A 12,821-nucleotide genomic window follows, 5' to 3' on the forward strand; every position below is an offset into this window, starting at 1 on the left:
GAAGAAGAAGAAGAAGAAGAAGAAGAAGAAGAAGAAGAAGAAGAAGAAAGGAAGAAGAAGAAGAAGAAAAGAAAGAAAGAAAGAAAGAAAGAAAGAAAGAAAGAAAGAAAGAAAGAAAGAAAGAAAGAAAGGAAAAAGAAGAAAGGGAGAGAGAGAAGAGGGAGGGGGAAGAGAGGGAGAGGAAGGAAGAAAGGAAGGTAGGAAGGAAGGAAGGAAAGGATGAAGGGAAAGAGGGAAAACAAAGGTCCAGAATAATTACAAGCATTACCAAGAGCCCTAACCGTGCCATCAAAATATGCCACCTTCAAAATGTTAATGTTAGAATGGCCACTTCAGCAAGAGAAATGCTGTGAAAATAGGAAGGAACGTTTGTGGAAAAATTAATTCCAGGAAATAGTCTCTTGTTTAAAGAACGCAGACCAACAGGAAGATGATGTTCTGGATAGTTTTTCCTGACTGTTACTCAGGTTGTGATTTTGCAGCATAGTAAGCATAGCTTCGGGTGATAATACTGGATAATGAATGAATGTGTGCTCACCAGCAGGCATATCTTTTCCTTGGCTCAGAATTTAAGAATAGGCAAGGGAGAGCAGTGCAAAGCTAGTTTTTCTTTTATGATTTATTACACTGCAGCCTACTAACAAGAAATGTGCTCCAAAGAAGTTTGGGTCGGGTGTTAGGAATCTTTGCCCTAGCGCCTAACCAAAATTTAGTCAAATTCAATTAGCGAGTGACCTCCTCAGTACTTTGAGTACTATTGGAGGAAGCTGAATTTTGGTACTGTACGATCTGGACCAACACATCTGGGTCACCTGGGAACTTGTTTGAAGTATAAATTCTCATCCTCCCCCATCCCCCACTCCTGCTGAAGCAGAAACTCCAGGAGTGAGTTCCCATAATCTGTGTTTTATCAAGCCATCCAGGTGATTCTGACACTGCTAAGGTTTAAGAATCACTGATTTAGAGAATTAAGGATGAGTAGTAATTTTTGTGGTATTAGAAAACCCATCATCACTCCAAGAATATGAATTATTTTTGTGTTTGTTTGGTTTATACCTAAAACTTTCTTCTATCTTCCTTTTCTTATTTTGGTATATGTAACTATAATTGCTACTTTTCATGAGAACTACTGCAGAATCCAAGGAACAAGGGAAGTCATAGGATTTCCCAGATAATAGGAGCAAGTACTAAGTGGGGCTATTCTAAGGGCTCTTCACATTATGATTAGTGGCTGAGAGCCTTCTTAGATCCCTGAGTCATGTCATCTGTCCCCCAATAGCACTATTTCCTTCCCAGGAAGGGCTGCCAGATACAACCAAGAAAAATACCAGATATCAAACTAAATTTTAACTTCAGACATACAGCTGTATTTTTTTCCTAAGTTTTATTTATTTAAGCAATCTCCACACCCCACATGGGGCTCGAACTCATGACCCTGAGATCAAGAGTTGCATGCTCCACTGACTGAGCCAGCCAGGTGCCCCATAAACAACTAAATCTTTAAGTATAAGTATGTCCCAAGCAATGTTTATGATATACTTGTACTTAAAAATTATTAATTGTTTATCTGAAAATCGAATTTAAGTTTCCTGATTTTTTTTCTGGCAGCCCTAATCCCAGGGACAGTGAAGAGTATAAGTAAAGAGAAGCCGCTGAAGTTTAAATCAATTTAATACATACACATGTATGTCCTCTATGAAGTAATAAAAGCTAAAGAGTATTTCTACCATATCCTTCATTATTAATGAAATGATTTGCAAATAGGTGGCTTTGGAAGTGAAGTCTAAGACTGTTCCCATCTATTCCCCCACCATAGGTTGCCAAGTTATTATACTCCTTGCCCTGAGGGGGAGGCAGGGCTGGGCTCATGGGGAGTACCTACTTACTTGTACCTGCATGTGTAGGAGACCAGAATATACCCCCCCAAATATGCCTCTTTGGCATAAGGATTGTTTTGAACTGATTATTATGGGAAATAGCAGATAGAGGAGAAGCACTAAAAACAGAGCAGAAGCTACACTTTTGTAAGGGAAATTTACATTTATAAAGGAAATCACCATTTGTAAAGGTATCTCCCTCTCTCTGTGGGGGGGGGGGGGAGGAGGAAGACTCTAAATCCTGGCTGTTATCAGTGGAGAAGGAGATGGATTAAATCTGCATAACAAACCTTATCATTGTTTAGCTACTTTTGTTAGTCACCTCCCCAAACTTGCCTCTCTCATACCCTTTTTCCTTTGTTTTAGCTGAAGATGGTATTTAAGCTCAAGTTCCAGCCACATCTTTGAGTTTACCATCTCTGAGCTTCTTCTGCACACACATGAGATACACATGCTAATATGTTTCTGTTTATTTATTTCTTATTAGTCTCTTTTGTAACTGGAGCCACAGCCAAGTATCTAAAAGGATAGAAGGAAAGTTTTTTTTTTCTCCTCTACGTATGTGTGGAATGTGTGGGTACACATGTGTGCATGGCTTGGGGTAGAGAAGAAAGCACTCAAAGACCATTTCTAGCTGTATTATTTGGGATCAGATGCTACAATGCTCTTTTCTCAACCACAAAATAGGGAATTACCTCATAGGGCTTTTGGAGCCTCAAATAAAATAATATTTCTGAAAGCACTTGGTAAACCATGAAATAAAATTCAGCATGATATAGTAGAAAGTGCATGGGCTCTGGCATCAAATAGACCACAGAATGAATCTCAGTTCAGAGATATATAAGCTGAGTAAGTTATTTAAATCCCTGAATGAGTTTCCTCATCTGTAAAGGAGGGATAACAATGCCTACCTCCAACACTGTTATTAGGACTAACAGAAATAATGTAGAAAAAGTTACAGGAACAAAAGAGGCACCATAGGCAGTACATGAGCCTATATATTATGAGTTAAAGTTTTGGAAATTTGGATGGTATGAAACTCAACTTCTTTTTTTTTTCTGTAGGTTAGTAAGTACCTATGATCTGATTTTAATAAAATCAGGCTCTGATTCTTTTCTTTTAAAAGTAATTAAAGGCAGCATAGATTTTTTTTTTTTTAATTTACTGCCTCAATTGCAGGATCTGATGCCCTCATTAATGATTTAAAGAGCTACTTAGCATGTATTAGAGCAAACTGACCAACTTAAATAATTTACAGTCAGCTTAGATTACTCTCTTACACCCAGAATGGAAGCAACTCATATTCTCTTCCTAGGAGATCTAAGGCTGAGGGTATTTGATTTGAATATATTAAGAAGAAAAAAACTCAATCTCCATTAATTTGCAATGGAGTAATTTATTTGTTAATATCTATTATTAATTTCTATTTGCAATTGGATTAAATATGTAAATATATCTATGTCCTGACGTGTATCAGGATGACAGAACGGTGTAGGGAAGTGGTTTCCAGTTGAGCCCACTGTTCAAGTTTCTCGTGAATGATGGTAACTATCAAGTAACTTTATAGTAACTATCAAGTTAACTACACAAAGCAATTATATTGAGTTACAATGAATTATATCATATAGACATATTTCACTATTGATTGGCCCATCCTCCCACATCTCACCATCCTTAGGAAAAGAAATTTTTAAAAACAGATTAGCAATGTATATGAGAAGTACATTTTTTCCAGAGGAATCTACTATAAAATGCAATCTTGAAGAAAATCACACCTGACTTGTGTCTAATGAATATTTTCTTTTTCAGCTTCAAATTTTTGATCACTTGACCATTTTCATTTTGTTTTGTTTTGTTTTTACAATTTGGCCTTTATTCATCCAGAAAGAAATGACATATACACACTGAGTTCTAAATGTTCAGATGTGAAGAGTTTAAAAAACAGGCAGCCACACCACAAATCCTCACCTAAAACTGCATGGAGAGCCCCAGAGTGTTCATTAGTTCCCTGCGTCACTGTCAAGTACTGCAGACTACAGCCCCAATAGTTCTAGAAATGACTTTTATTTTTCTGAGTCATAGTGCCCTAATCTAGAAAAAGAGGGAAGTAAAGGATGGGGGGCATATATTAGCTTATTAGAGCTGCCATAAAAAAGTACCACAGACTAAGTGGCTTAAACAATAGAAATTTATTTTCTCACAAGCCTGGAGGCTTGGTGTCCAAGTTCAAGGTGTCAGGGGGGGTTGGTTTCTCCTGAGGCCTCTTTCCTTATAGATAACTGCCTTCTCCCTGTATCTTCACATGTCCTTCTCTGTGTGTGTGTTGATGTCCTAATTTTCTCTTCTTATAATGATACTGGTCATATTGCATTAGGTTCTACCCATGTAACCTCATTTTATCTTAGTTTCCTCTTTAAAGGCCCTCTCTCTAAATACTATTGCAGTTGGAAGTACTGGGGGTTAGGACTTCAACATATGAATTTTGGAGAGACATAACTTGGTCCATAACAGGGCTTGACTCACCACTTCTTTTTGCTTCCTTGGATTCTGACCAAAAACTAGTGTCCACCTGGCCACCCTCCACCCACCCTGGCCCTACTTCCAGGGGCTTATGTTGCCAATCTTCCTCCCATCAAAACCAGCCTGGTTAGTATGTCATCTCCTTAGAGCCAAAGAATCAACTAGCCTTGTATTAGTTACTTATTGTGGCTGTAACAAATTACCATAAATTGAATGAATTAAACCAATACATCCATTATGTCACAGTTCTGGAGGTCGGAAGTCTGAACTGGATCTCACTAGGGTAAAATCAAGGTGTCAGCAGGGCAGTGTTCCCTCTGGAGGCTCTAAGAGTCATCTATTTACTTGCCTTTTTCAGCTTCTAGAGGCCACATGTATTTGTTGGCTCACGACCCCGTCCTCCAATCTCAAAGCTAGCAATGTCAAGTTGAGTCCTTTTCATGCTACCATCTCTGATTCTTTCTTCTGCCTCCCTCTTCCACTTATGAGGACCCTTGTCATTACATTGGACTGATTAAAAACTATATTTGTTTCCTAGGCCTGCCATAACAAATGACCACAAATTGGGTGGTTTAAAACAGAACATTGTTCTGGAGACTAAGAAGTCCAAAATCAAAGGGTCAGCAAGACCATGCTCTTTGTAAAGGCTCTAGGGGAGGATCCTTCCTTGCCTCTTTCTAGCTTTTGGTGGCTGATGGCAATCCATGGCATTCCTTGCTATTCAATATATAAAACTTGTTCCCAGTTCATAACTCTTGAGTGATCTTCCTCAGACCATGCAGCCCCATTTCTTCCCCTGCTACCTTATGACTCTCTTCATTTACCACCTTCCTTCTTGACAGCAGAAGCTTTACTTTAGGCACTTCTCTGTGTGCAGAATGTCTTATTATTCCCATTCAGACTAGTCTACTCAAGCATGCAAAAGCCAATATATTTCAATGTTTTCCCCCTTAAACTTGCTCTAAACAAGTGATAGTCCATCTAATTCTGACACACTATTTATATGTTCACTGACCATAGATTTTTTTATAAAATGGTTATAAATTCTTTGATACTCCTCCCAATGAACGGTGAAATTTATATCCCCTTAGAATCTGAGCCTGTGATTACTTTGACCAACGGAGAAAGGTGGAAGTTACCTATGTGATTTATGAGGCTCAGTCATAATGGGGATTCCACTTCTGCTTGATCATCTTGGAACACTTGCTCTTAAGAGGGTCCCTTTCAAAATATTTCTTCTAGGATCCCAGTTGCCATGCCATGAGAAGCCCATACCACATCAAGAAGTAACATGTAGCTGGTTGACAGTCTCAGCATCCCTGTTAAGCCCATCTTCAGCCATCCTAGCCAAGGGGCTAGAATGTAAGTGAAAAGTCATCTTTGAAGATGATCTTCCAACCCTAGTTATTCTAGTCTCCAGCCATTTGGATCTTCCCATTTAAAGTTGTGGGGAAAATTTCCTTGTTTAATGCTTAACTGATTTCTAAAAATGGCTTCCTTGGTCACACTTTGAGTTAATCTAATTAGCTTCCATGAAGGTGTATTTCTTTTCATTTCTTTTTACTTTCCTTTAATTTTCCTTCCTCTCTTCTTTCCTGCCTGCCATCCGCCATCCCTCCCTTCTTCTTTCCCTTCCTTCCTTTTTTTCCTTTTTAATTTACCCTCCTAGAGGTTGAAAGCTGAAAAATAGCTAACCACTTTGCGTAGTCCAGCAAGTGGTGTGCTGAGAGTCTCATGAAAGCTGATTGTTAAATTGTCAGGGATTTTACAAACCAGCTGACATCACGTTGGTAGTTTGACATTGGCCAACATGCAAGTATTTACACCATGGAAATAAGCAAATGATAGAAATCAGAGCTATGATTTGTAGAGATTGGTTTGGTAAACATTTACCAGCATGTCACTGACTTCCTTCAAAGACGACCTCCACAAAGTAAGTGCCATTTTCCTGGAACCAGCACAAGAAGAATAAGTTGTATTTGATTCATACACCTTCCAATCTCATTGTATCATAGACTTTCTGAGCTAGTTTTTTCCCCCCAGAGCAAATACTAATAGGAACTATTGAAAGAGGACAAGATATTTTGGCAGCCTGTCTTTGATAGTGTTTATGCTAATAACACACTCAGCTACTGTGATCAAAGAAAAACCCAGTACATACACAGTATGTTTCCTGAATTTTATAGTATATACTTCAATTTTATTTTTCAAAATTCCAGGATATAGTCCTGAAATATTGTGTGAAAATACACATTTGAAAATGGTATCAGAGATGTTTGGCTTGCTCAGTCAGTAGAGCATGTGGCTCTTGATCTCAGGGCTGTAAGTTCAAGCCCCATGTAATCTAGAGATTACTTAAAAAAAAATCTTAGGGCACCTGGGTGGCTCAGTCAGTTAAGTGTCCAAAACTTGGTTTCAGCTCAGGTCATAATCTCATGGGTTACGAGATTGAACCCCACAGGCTCTATGCTCAGCAGGGAGTCTGCTTGGGATTCTCTCTCTCTCTGCCCCTCCCCCTCTCACTGGCACTCTCTCTCTCTCTAAAATAAAGAAATAAATCCTTAAAAAAAAGAAAAAGAAAATGGTATCAGATTTTAGATTTGTTCAGTGAGCTTTCTGTACAACAAAATTCTATTAGGCACATATAAAACAATCACTTTTTCCATTTACCTTTGAAATAAATTCATTAATTCTATCCACTGAGTTTAAAATAATATAAATTTATAGTTTGTAATATAGGAGAGAGAGAGTAAAATGAAGGATATCTGATTTGTATTTTTTTTAAAGATTTTATTTATTTGAGAGAGAGACAGGGAGAGAGAGCATGAGCAAGGGGAAAGGGCAGAGGGAGAGGGAGAAGCATACTCCCCACTGAGCAGGGAACCCAGCACAGGGCTCAATCCCAAGGCCCTGGGATCTTGATCTGAGCTGAAGGCAGAGACTTAGCTAACTGAACCAAACAGGCACCCCCTGATTTGTATTTTTACTTCTGTCACTAAGTGAGCCTTTCTAAGCAACAGTTTTTATCTTAAAAAAAAAAGGGATTCAACATTATAATTTATAAGGCAACTCCCAACTTTGAAATGCTGTGATGATTGGCTACAAACACATTTGCAAAATGAGGTGAAACTTACAAGTAATTTTCAGGTTAATTAAGGTCAAAAATACTTTTAATTCTTTAGGATTCCACTTGTGAGTAGAGTGAAAAGTCTAAAGATTTTGCTGAAAAATATTAGTGAATTTGTCTTCAAAAGACAAGGTAATGGGATAAATTGTGGTATATTCACACAATGGGATACTACTCAGCAATAAAAATAAACTACACACAAGAATGTAGGTAAATTTCAAAAACATTATGCTGAATGAAAGAAGCCAAACTCACAAAGATACATATTCTGTGTGGGAGTACATCTATATGAAGTTCCAGAGCAGGCAAAACTAATCTATGGGGATAGAAATCAGATCGATGGTGGCTTGGTGGGGTGTTTGTGATTATCTGGGAAGGAGCACAAAGGTCTTAAGAAGTTGGAAATACTCTGTATGTTGACAGACATGTAAGTTACATGAGCATGTACATTTTTCCAGTGGATAAAATTACATTCTTATATCAGCATATTTCACTGTAGTTGTAAATTATACTTTAATTTTAAATATTAAAAAAGATGGCCTAAAATTTATAATGTATATTTAGATTATAAAAAATTGAGAGTTTAGGGGTGTCTGGGTGGCTCAGATGGTTAAGCATCTGCCTTCAGCTCAGGTCATGATCCCAGGGTTCTGGGATTGAGCCCCGCATCGGGCTCCCTGCTCAGCAAGGAGCCTGTTTCTTCCTCCCTCTACTGCTTGTGCTCTCTTGCTCTCTGTCAAATAAATAAAATCTTTTTTAAAAAAATTGAGAGTTTATATGGTTACTTCTGTTAATCACTGTGCTTCTGGGATTCTCAATGAAAACTGATTTATTGAAATAATTTATGGCCGAGAAATACAAATGCTATTTTTTAATTGAAGTATAATTAACATACAGTGTTATATTAGTTTCGGGTGTACAATATAATGATTCAGCAATTCTATATATTTCTGAGTGCTCATCAAGGTAAGTGTACTCTTAATGCCCTTTATTTATTTTACCCATCTACCTCCCCTCTAGGGACCACCAGTTTGTTGTCTGTATTTAAGAGTCTGTTTTTTAGTTTGTCTCCTTTTCTTTTTGCTTTGTGTCTTAAATTTTACATATGAGTGAAATCATATGTCATTTGTCTTTCTCTGTCAGACTTACTTCACTTAGTATTATACCCTCTGGGTCTATCCACGTTGTGGCAAATGGCAAGAGTTCATTCTCTTTTTTTTTTTAACTAATATTCCAGTGTGTGTGTGTGTGTGTGTGTGCATGTGTAACACTTCTTCTTTAGCCATTCATCTATTGATGGACACTTGAGTTGCTTCCATATCTTGACTATTGTAGATAATGCTGTAATAACCATATATCTTTTCAAATTGTTTTGATAGTGCTTTCATTTTCTTTGAGTAAATACCCAGTAGTAAAATACTGGATCATATGATAGTTCTGTTTTTAATTTTTTTAAGGATCCTCCATACTGTTTCTACAGTGACCATACTAAATTGTATTTCCACAAACAGTGAACGAGGGATTCCTATTGTCCACATCCTTGTCAACACTTGTTATTTCCTGTCTTTAATATTTTAGCCATTCTGACAGATATAAGGTGATATCTCATTATAGTTTTAATTTGTATTTCCCTAATGATTAGTGATGGTGAGCATCTTTTCATGTGTCAGTTGACCATTTGTGTATCTTCCTTAGAAAAATATCTGCTCAGGATGTCTGGGTGGCTCAGTTGATTAAGCAGTTACCTTCGGCTCAGGTCATGATCCCAGGGTCCTGGGATCAAGGCCCATGTCAGGCTCCCTGCTCAGTGGGGAGTCTGCTTCTCCCTTTGCCTCTGCCCCTCCCCACCCACTTGTGCACTCTCCCTTTCTCTCAAATAAATAAATAAAATCTTTAAAAAAAAATGTCTGTTCAGATCCTCTTCTAAATTTTTAATTAGATTATTTGATTTTTTGGTATTGAGTTGTATAGGTTTCTTTATATTTTTTGGATATTAACCCCTTATTGGTTTTACCATTTGCAAATATTTTCTCCCATTCAGTAGGTTACCTTCTAGTCTTGTTGTTGGTTTCCTTTGCTCTGCAAAAGCTTTTTGTTTTGTTGTAATCCCAATCGTTTAATTTTGCTTTTGTTTCCCTTGCCAAAGGAGACATATCTAGAAAAATACTTCTATAGCTGATTATCAAAAAATTACTGCCTATGTTTTCTTCCAGGAATTTTATAGTATTGGTTCTCACATTTAGGTCTTTAAACCATTTTGAATTTATTTTTGTTTATGTTATAAGAAAGTGGTCCAGTTTCATTCTTTTGCATGTAGCTCTCCAGTTCTCCCAGCACTATTTGTTGAAGAGACTGTTTCCATTGTATATTTTTGCCTCCTTTGCCATAGATTAATTGACCATATAAGGTTGGGTTTATTTCTGGGCTCTCTATTCTGTTCCATTGATATATGTGTCTATTTTTGTGCCCGTACCATACTGTTTGTATTACTACAGCTTTGTAGTATATCTTCACATCTGAGATTATGACACCTCAGTTTTGTTCTTTCTCAAGATTGCTCTGGCTATTCAGGGTCCTTTGTGGTTCCATACAAATCGTAGGATTATTTGTTTCAGTTTAGTGAAAAATGTCATTAGTGTTTTGATAGGGATTGTGTTAAATCTGTAGATTGCTTTAGGTAGTATGGACATTTTAACAACATTGGTTCTTCTAGTCCATGGCATGGGATGTCTTTCCATTTGCTGTGTCATCTTTAATTTCTTTCATCAGTGGTTTATAGTTTTTGGAGTACTGGTCTTTCACCTCTTTGGTAAAGTTTATTCCTAAGTATTTTATTATTTTTGGTGAAGTTGTAATGGGATTGTTTTATTAATTTCTCTTTCTGCTATTTCATTATTAATGCATAGAAATGCAACAGATTTCTGTATATTAATTTTGTATCCTGCAACTTTACTGAATTCATAATCAGTTTTAGCAGTGTTTTGTTGGAATCTTTATAGTTTTCTACATAGTATCATGCCATCTACAAATAGTGAAACTTTTTTACTTCTTTACCAATTTGGGTGCATTTTATTTCTTTTCCTTGTCTGATTGCTGTGGCTAAGACTTCCAGCACTGTGTTGAACAAAAGTGGTGAGACTGGACACCCTTGTCTTGTTCCTGATCTTAAAGGAAAAGCTCTCAGCTTTTCACCATTGAGTATGATGTTAGCTGTGAGTTTTTAATATATGGCCTTCATTATGATGAGCTATGTTCCTTCTAAACCTACTTTGTTGAGAGTTTTTATCACAAATGAATGTTGTATTTTGTCAAATGCTTTTTCTGCATCTATTAGGTTGATTATATGGTTTTTATCCTTTCTCTTGTCACTATGATGTATTAAGTTGCTTGATTTGTGACTATTGAACCATCCTTGGGTCCCTGGAATAAATCCCACTTGATTGTGATGAATGATTTTTTTTTAATGTATTGTTGGATTCAGTTTGCTAATATTTTTGTTGAGGAGTTTTGTATCTATGTTCGTCAGAAATATTGGCCTGTAGTTTTCTTTTTTTATAGTCTCATTATCCAGTTTTGCTATCAGGGTAATGCTGGCCTCATAGAGTAAATTTGGAAGCTTTCTTTCCTCTTCTGTTTTTTGGAATAGTTTGTGAAGAATAGGTATTAACTCTTTAAATGTTTGGTGGAATTCACCTGGATTTTTGTTTGTTGGGAGTATTTGTATTACTGATTCAATTTCATTGCTAATAAATTTCAAATTTTGAAACATTGCTAATTCATTTCTTCCTGATTCCATTTTGGAAGGTTACATGTTTCTAAGAATTTATCAATTTTTTCTAAGTTTTCCAATTTTTTGACATATAATTTTTTGTAATATTCTTTTATAATCCTCTGTATTTCTGTGGTGTCAGTTGTTATTCTCCCTCTTCATTTATAATTTTATTCATTTGAATCCTCTCTCTTTCCTTCTTGATGAGTCTGGCTAAAGGTTTATCAATTTTATTTATGTTTTCAAAGAACCAGTTCCTGATTTCATTGACCTGTTCTATTGTTTTGGGGGTTTTGTCTGTTTCTTTCTATTTCATTTATTCCTCTTCTACTCTTTATTACTTCCTTCCTTCTACTGGATTTGGGCTTTTTTCCTTCTTCCTCTTTCTCTAACTCCTTTAGGTATAAGGTTAGGTTGTTTGCTTGAGACTTTTCTTACTTCTTGAGGTAGACCTGTATTGCTATAATATTCCCTGTTAGAACAACTATTGCTGTATCCCAAAGATTTTGGACCATTGTGTTTTCATTTTCATTTGTCTCCATGTATTTTTTGATTTCTTCTTTGGTTTCATGGTTGAACCATTCATTGTTTAGTAGCCTGTTATTTAACCTCCATGTGTTTGTGTTTTTCCCAGACTTTTTCTTGTAATTGATTTCTAGTTTCATATTGTTATGGTTGGAAAAGATGCATGATATGATGTCAATCTTTTTTAATTCATTGAGATTTGTTTTGTGATATAACATGTGCTCTATTCTGGAGAATGTTCCATGTGCACTTGAAAAGCATGTATATTCTATTGTTTTAGGATGGAATGTTCTGAATATATCTGTTAGGTCCATCTGGTCCAATGTGTCATTCAAAACCACTGATTCCTTATTGATTTACTGTCTGGATTACCTATCCATTGACGTAAGTAGGGTACTAAAGTCCCCCACTATTATGGTATTATTGTCAATGTCTTCCTTTAGTCTGTTAATAGTTGCTTTATGTATTTAGGTACTCCCATGTTTGGTGTATAAATATTTATAATTTTTATATCCTCTTGTAGGATTGTTCCTTTTATTACTATGTGGTGTCCTTCTTTGCCTCTTATTACAGTCTTTGTTTTAACGTCCACTTTGACTAATATAATAAGTATTGCTACGCCTGCTTTCTTTCCACTGCCAATTGCATGTAAATGTTTTTCTATCCCTTCACTTTTAATTTGCATGTGTCCTTAGGTCTGAAATGAATATAGCCCAGGCACTTTTCAAACTGCTGCTTCTGTGCCATATCTCAGCTGGTTTACTTGTTTTGCTGGCTCTTTTAGGTCAGGGACTCAGTTTCCTATCATCACCCTCCTAAGCCCACTGATTTTTAAAGTAACTAGAGTAACGTAACTGGAGTTAAGCCCTACTGATTGCAGCAACTCTGAGAAGTTAAGCCCCACTGGTTTTCAAGACCAAATGTTATGGAAATCCATCTTCCCACCACAGGTCCCCCATGCCTGGGGTGCCTGGCCTGCAGTCTGATCCTCTTGCTTGTAGTG

Source organism: Phoca vitulina, unplaced genomic scaffold (assembly GCF_004348235.1).
Source record: "Phoca vitulina isolate PV1807 unplaced genomic scaffold, GSC_HSeal_1.0 scaffold5, whole genome shotgun sequence".
NCBI lineage: Eukaryota > Metazoa > Chordata > Mammalia > Carnivora > Phocidae > Phoca > Phoca vitulina.